Genomic DNA, 7,279 nt, shown 5'->3' with positions numbered 1-7,279 from the left:
TTTACACATTGGTCTCATGGTCAGAATCTTGTACTTTTAAATGCAGATGTAGCTGAGGTACCTCAGATGCTGTTCCTGAGGCGCACACAGCTTCCCTGGAATCAGGTACAAAGCTACAAACTTCCAGTACTACAACAACCTCGGTGGAATGGACAGGAGAAGCCAGGTGAACCATTCCCTTCAACTGGGAGGCCTGTGTAGTTGCTGGTTTATTGTATTCTGAAATATAGCCAGATACATATGGCCAGGTTCCCTACTCCAGGAATATGGAATAGTCCTTGACTCGGGCAACCCCTCCCACAGAGGTGCCGTCACCTGAATCTCCCGTTGTTCTTTTATCATCGTTCTCTGGGACTTTGGCTCTGCCCCTGAGTAGTTCACTCTTTCCTGCAAAACAAACAAACAAACAAACAAACAAATTAAAAAAAAAAAACCATGGCACTTTTGTGGCTGCCTGCTTCCTGCCCTGTGAAATTGAGGGTCCAATGATTTTCTTTCATTTTGGACTGTCGTTGAGCCTCTTCTGGCCCAAGTCGGGATGTTTTAAACAATATGATAGCCTTCAGTGCTTTTGGTTTCTCTGGACTCTGGTTTTCTAAGACAGACTTTTCTCTACCTTGGGTTGAGTGGTGGATACTGTATAAGATACTTCGGAGCCTTCCTGTCTATGATCTTGCTGAAGTCTTCCCAAAGGATCTAACAGTCACAGTTTCAACAGAGTTAGTTCCAGCCCTTGGTTCACTTGGTAATTTCCTGATAGCTGGTTTAGGGTGTGTGTGTCCTTGGAATGAGAGACAGTCTTATTTCCAATCACATATGTCCTGGATATTTTATATTTCCTCAGAGTGCTGCTTCTCGCCTCCTTGCATCCCTCTAGCTCCCTTTTCCTCTCCATGAATGTGTCACACACAGCGAGGAGCCAGCTGGCACCTTCAGTATTCTGTCCAGAGAATTCCCTGGCAAGCTCTCTGTATTCAGAAAGTAATGTTCCATATTGCCAGTGATGCAGATGACAGTACGGCCCATTGTCTTACTGCTGCCTGACCTGGGCTGCTTCCAATGGCAGCTTGTTACCCGCTCTCTAGTTCTCAACAAACGGTGACAGTCACATCTCTACTCCACTCCTAATCCAAAGCCAGTGTCATCAATTTCAGGCTTTTGTCGTGTCACACTTCACTTTTAGATGCCACTGGTGATAGTTAATTTTGGATGTCAACTTGAGTTTGGTGCCCGGATATTTGGGCAAACGTTATTCTGGGTGTTTCTGCATGATAATAACATTTGGGTCAGTGGGCTGACTGAGGCAGTTTGCATTTCCCAATGTGGGTGTGGCTCCTCTAATCAGCTTTAAGGCTTGAATAAAAATAGTAATGACAACAACAACAATAATAATAACAATAATAACAATTCACCTTCCTAAAGAGACTTCCTCCTTCTGGACTGCGTTGAGCTGGGACATTTTCCTGTGTTAGACTTGCCAGCTTTGGACAGGAACCTATACCACTGATTCATCAGTTTTAGGTCTGGCCTTCTTTCAACTCAGACTGAGACAACACCACCAGCTCTGCTGTGTCTGCAGCGTGTGGGCTGTGGAGTGTGGACTCCTCACCTCCATAAGCATCTGGGTAAATGTCTGACAGTGAATCTCTATGGTAAATCTCTCCTCTTTCTCCCTCTCTCCATATATTCATATATCTATATAACATATATATGCAGTTACCTATCTACCTACCTATCTATCTATCTGTAGATGTAACCAACCGTCTTATTAAATAAGAAACACAGAAACAATGTAAAAGAGAAAGCCGAGAGGTCAGAGCTCAGAGCTAAAATCTCACCTTTCCTCCTGCTGTCCCAACTTCGCGAAAAGAGACCTACTTCCTGTCGGTTCGTTTTTTTATAGTATGTTGTTCTGCCTTCTCATTGGTTGTAAACCCAAACACATGACTGCCTCGTCACTGTCTGAATGTACAGCCCCCTAGGTCTTAAAGGCATATGTCTCCGATGCTGGCTATATCTCTGAACACACAGAGATCTATGGGATTAAAGGCGTGTGCCACCACCGCCACACTCTTGCTATGGCTCTAATAGCTCTGACCCTGAACACACAGATATCTATGGGATTAAAGGCGTGTGCCACCACCGCCACACTCTTGCTATGGCTCTAATAGCTCTGACCCCCGGACAACTTTATTTATTAACATACAATCAAAATAATAATTCAGTACAATTAGATTACCACCACATCTATCTATCTATCTATCTATCTATCTATCTATCTATCTATCTATATACACCATTTCTATATAATATATCTGATTAACATATATAATTGTTTCTATTTCTCTAGAAAACCCCGATAAGCCAACTTCTATATGTTATATATTGGTTTTATAAAAATATACCCGAAGCTTGCTGGCTTGAAATATGGACAGATGGCCTTTTGGAAAGAACCAGGTTGTACTGTTCCAGCTTTGTGGCCCTGTGGCAACTACTGAACTGGTGGTGTCCCAGGAAAACTATAAACAAAACACGGGCCAGGCTAACCTGGGCTTGTGGACTCCTGACTTGAAACCACACGTCTTTGCCTCTTGTGACTCTGTGAATTGGCTGAGAAGTTCTGTCCATCTCTTTGGGCTCCCTGCTGCCGCCTCTGCCTCAGCACTGGCTCTACTGGGATGTTTGTGTTTAATGGGACCTGGCTCACATGTCTGCGGCTTTGGTCCTCACTATCAATTTGGTCTTTCCCTCCATGTGGTCTCTCACTATTGTCTGACCCGGGTGGAGCTGCTTTACATCGTGGCTACAATGCTCCACTAGTTCGAAGCAGCTGGTGGGGGGCCCACTGTGACCTGGGCTTCAGAACGTGCACACATCTACCACATTCTACAGGTAAAGCAAACTCTGAGGCCACGCCAGGCTCAAGGGCCATTTAGGAGCCTCCATGTTGCCCTCCAGATTTTCCAGTCTCCCCCAGAAGTGAGTGGGATACCTTAGCTTTTCTGAATCTCCATCATAATCCATAAGGTCCTGTGCAGTGTTGGCCATGGCTACCAGTGTGAGTCAGTGGTGGCCATGTGACCAGGTGATTCATGAACCCAGATGCCTTATCAACATCTCCTGAGCTTTGGATGCTTAGTGCTTGCTCTGTTTGTGAGGGAAGCCCAGGGTAAGAAATAATTCATTGGAGGTTGCAAAGTGAAAACTAAAGAAGCTGCAGGAATCCACGTCTTTGAGTTCAGGAAGACACAGCCCCTGACATCTTTCTTCATCCCTGTAGTTTCTACCTGCACACCACACAGAAGGCTTTGCCTTGTGATCCCAAACCTATGGGAACCATGAAATTTTCAACCAGTTCATGAGCACTACCTGGAGGTGTTTCAAACTCTCTTGGTCTTCCCTGGAAAAATTCCTCCAGCGCATTCATGACTCTAAAGTTGAAATCTGAATAATCTTTTGTATCTTTATCTTCACCAAGGCTTCCAGTTCTTTGCTGACCCTGTCCATCAGCTACTTCCAGAGGGATATCGATCTTGTTATTTTTAAATAAAATGCTTTGGGAAGAATCTGCTCACAGATGCATGTGTGGCTACAGCCCCCCACCCCTGCCGGCCTGAGCAGACAAACAAAAAAAATTAAACATTTACTCACATCATATGTAATTCATTGTAATGCATTTTTATCTTTAAAATATAATTCCATATGCAATATAAATGAATTAAATATATAGAGATCAAAACTGTGGTGAAATGTTCCTCTCCTGCTCCTTAAAATGCCTTTTTTTAAAAAAAAGTAGCCACATTGGAAAGACCTTATTAAAATGCATGTAATTAAATCCTCTGAAGAAAGGCAAATGTAATTATTTGCTTTTTAAAGGTGTTGATTTCTTATAACTCATTGTTTAAAGCTATTTGTCATTGCGAAGCCAGACATAGAGTTCATTTCCAAAGGTAACTGATACCACGGAGACGGCGGTGTGGTATTATCTGCCATGTGGACCTAAGAACTCTTGTTCTCTGAGTAGGTTTTAAATCAAAAGCGTTAAGCAGAGTTTAAGCCCCATGTCATTTTCAATTCCAAGCTTTAAAGCCATGAAGCATGGATTTTCGGATGGAGATGACAACTGGCCCTCCTCTGTAACAGACCCAGCAGACTGACTTCGTGGCTCTGTCAGTAGCTCTCTTAGTCTTACAGGCAGACAAGCTCTGAATGACGAGGAAGGTGTATGTTACACTAATAGCCAACAACTGGCTGGCTCCCGAGGATTTGCCGGCCCACCCTTCAGTGCCGGCTCCTGCTTCTGTCTGTCTGTCTGCCCCTCTCCGCCGAGGACTCCTTTCCCTGCTAGGCCACCTGCCTTTCTGTCAACTCCTTGCAACACATTCCTGAATTGACACAGTAGCTGTAAAGTGCCCACAATGATGATTTGCTTAGTACTTTCTGTAAGTCACCCACCAGGCTACACACTTTAATCAATGCTATGGGAACCCTGTGCTTCTCCCAGGGTCGGGAGAGGTCAACAAGCTTCCCAAAGGTGCATAGATATCAATGAGCAAAGCTTGGATTCAAACATAGATTTGACTCAGGGCCTGAGTTCCTGTCTATTGCAGCAGATAGGTAGATTATTTGCCTACCTTGAGCCTCTCTTCTTTCAAGATCTTCCCGGGGAGATGCACCATATATGTCTAGGATCCCTTTCCCTGTGACTGGCACACACATTCAAGAAAAAAAAAACAAACATTTAACTGCTAGTTCAAGAAAAATAAGTCATTATTCACTGGATTAAAACATGTTTCTGAAAAGCCCATATTTTCAGAAAAAAATTCAGTGTCTCAGTACAAATGACTTTCTCGTTTCTTTTTTCTTTCTTTCTTTTTTTCCCCCAGCATTCATTTTTCAATGGAGTCAACTCAAAACTTGCAAACCAGCAGGCCATGTTTGGAAGAGAGAGCAGAGGGATTTACTGAGCTACATCCATCACTTGGGGCACTGGACTATCAATGTCTCCTTCCATGTGCCACAGTGCTCAGGATCTGAGAGCAGCGTTAGCATGCAGGCCTGAATCATCCCCATCCAACAAACCCACTGTTAGACTTGAAAAATGGAAGGTTCTAGAACACTTGGAAGTATTTTTGGCTAAAAGGGGAAAAAAGCATTTTTTCTTTTCCTTCTGAGGGAAGTAAAAGCAGTCATTTAATTGTGTAGTGAGCCTTCCTGACAGGCTGTGCCCAGCCAGGGGGGGCAGAGCCGGGGGGCAGAGAGTATAAACTGCCCTCCAGCCTATGAGAATTTCCTCCCTTCAGAGAAACTGTCATGAAAGCTTAATTGAGAGGTCAGTGGTCTCAGGCCAGGCAGGAGATAAGGCACTAGCCATATGCAGTTAGGTTAGCTTTGATCTGCCAGGCCTTTGGGTGCAGAAAAAAGCCATCCATGGGCTGGGGCTGGCTAATCTCCTTAAAGATAAGCTGGAACTATTTGGCTGGGATAGGGGGAGAGGGTGTCTGTGCGCTGGGGCCAGGCTAGCTAATGAGTTAGCTGGGGCTTGCCAGATCTCCCCATGCTCCCTGACCATGCTCCCTGACCACACTCCTTACCACTGTCCCTCATCACACCACCTAATGGCTGGAGCTCTGGTCCTGATGATGCTTGTTCAGAGTCCTGAAGAGATACCCATGACATCCCTCCAGAGCTGCCAGCATTCCTTCTCAGGGACTGCTTTGGAAGATGTCCAGTGGTGGCTTAAGCATGACAAATCTAAGAAGCAACAGAGAGCTAGTCTAGAAGCCGTAGGAAAAGGCCCAGAAGAGGGAAGGGGAGGGGGCTGGAAAGAGAGCAGGAGGGAAGAGGTACACAGCTGAAGACCTTAGTTAATCCGAATCTCAGAGAGAAAGCAAGTGTATGAGAGAATATAATGTCTTCGCCACACTGCTTCTCTTTCTTCTTCCTGCTTTATGCTCTCCTTCTTTCTCTACAGCAAAGGGCCCATTTAATGGAAACTAGTTGGGATACATCCAAGGAGGGGAATCTGTCTGCCAGGAAAGACAGGTTTTCAGAAATCGGTCAGGGCTGCTTGACCTCCTGCTGCCTAAGACCCAGCCAACATGGTTGATTCCCAGTACAGGAATCTCCACAGGCAGGAAACACTGGGCCAGCTGGATGAAGATCATCATGAGTACCTCAGAGAAGAGATGATCCACGCCACCGTCAGGACCAGGAGCCTGTGTATGACATCACAGTATACATAGTGGTGTTTGGGGCATAGGCTTCACTGCAGTTAGCACAGTTCGGAACACACCTGGGACCTCTAGTTGCCACACTCAGACACAATGACCTCACTCACCCAGCCAGAAGCCTTGACCCACCCACTCTCAGCCCTCCAATGACAGCACCCAGGCACTGGTGGACACAAGAGCATCTTTGCACTAGAAACGATAATGGAACAACCTTGATGCTTTCCTTGTGTACAATGTGAGACTGAATTGTCTGGTACCATCTTTCTTTGGCCCTAAGATTCTATGGAATGTCACGAAATAGGTCAAGCAACCTGCCACTTTTAGGCTTTTAGAGCAGGGATCAGGAAGGTTCATGAGGTAGCTAGCAAAGGTTGCCTTGCTGATAAAATACAAATACTGCTACTTGGCATCAAGATCTTTGGGTAGAAATCAGAAAGCAGAGCGGAGTCACCATTATGCAAAACACCAACATTAGCTTCCACCTTAAAATGCCGTTATACTTGAAAATGTAGAAAGGAAAAGGACCCCAGAAGACAGCTCTCATCCAGTCCAGCAATCCCCCTAGATTGTGGACATCTGATACCTATACCTCATAACACATGACCATCTCAGATGAACAGGTTCATGCTTGACTGAGGGAGCCTCCACCTTCCAAATTATTGCCAGTTGTCATGGCAAAGGAAAAGAGAATGTTTTTTTTATCCCACTCCAGCTCCTCATTGGTCAAATCAAGTCACATGATCACACTTAACATCAAAGGGGGTCAGGACATTCCATCCTACTATGGGCCAGGGAAAAGAGGGGAGAGAGAAAGGGTAGATGTCTAAGTAGCCTTCCCAGTGCTTTTCTCATGAAGCTGAGGGGGAAAAAGTGTGATGGTTAATCTTAATTGTCAACCTGATGAGATCTAGAACTTCCTGGGAGATGAGCTTCTGTGAAGATTATTTTCATTGGGTTAATTTAATTGGGAAGACTTGCCCACTGTGGGTGGCATCATTCCCTAGGCTAGGATCCTGGAATTGTATAAAAAGAAAAAGTGAGCTATC

At 45.0% G+C, this 7,279-nt stretch overlaps 1 long non-coding RNA gene across 1 annotated transcript; it reads right to left on the bottom strand.

The window, feature by feature from the left end:
• Positions 1–210: 210 nt before the first annotated feature.
• LOC119087528 lies at positions 211–5,889 on the bottom strand. The gene is made up of 3 exons (XR_005090994.1): positions 5,595–5,889; positions 4,635–4,706; positions 211–387 (listed from the first exon to the last, which is right to left on the bottom strand). It is a non-coding gene; the product is annotated as an uncharacterized LOC119087528 (long non-coding RNA).
• Positions 5,890–7,279: the final 1,390 nt, after the last annotated feature.

The sequence above is a fragment of the Peromyscus leucopus genome, chromosome 1, assembly GCF_004664715.2.
Source record: "Peromyscus leucopus breed LL Stock chromosome 1, UCI_PerLeu_2.1, whole genome shotgun sequence".
NCBI lineage: Eukaryota > Metazoa > Chordata > Mammalia > Rodentia > Cricetidae > Peromyscus > Peromyscus leucopus.
The sequence above is the reverse complement of the archived record's forward strand: the minus strand, read 5'-3'. Positions and strand labels throughout refer to the sequence as shown.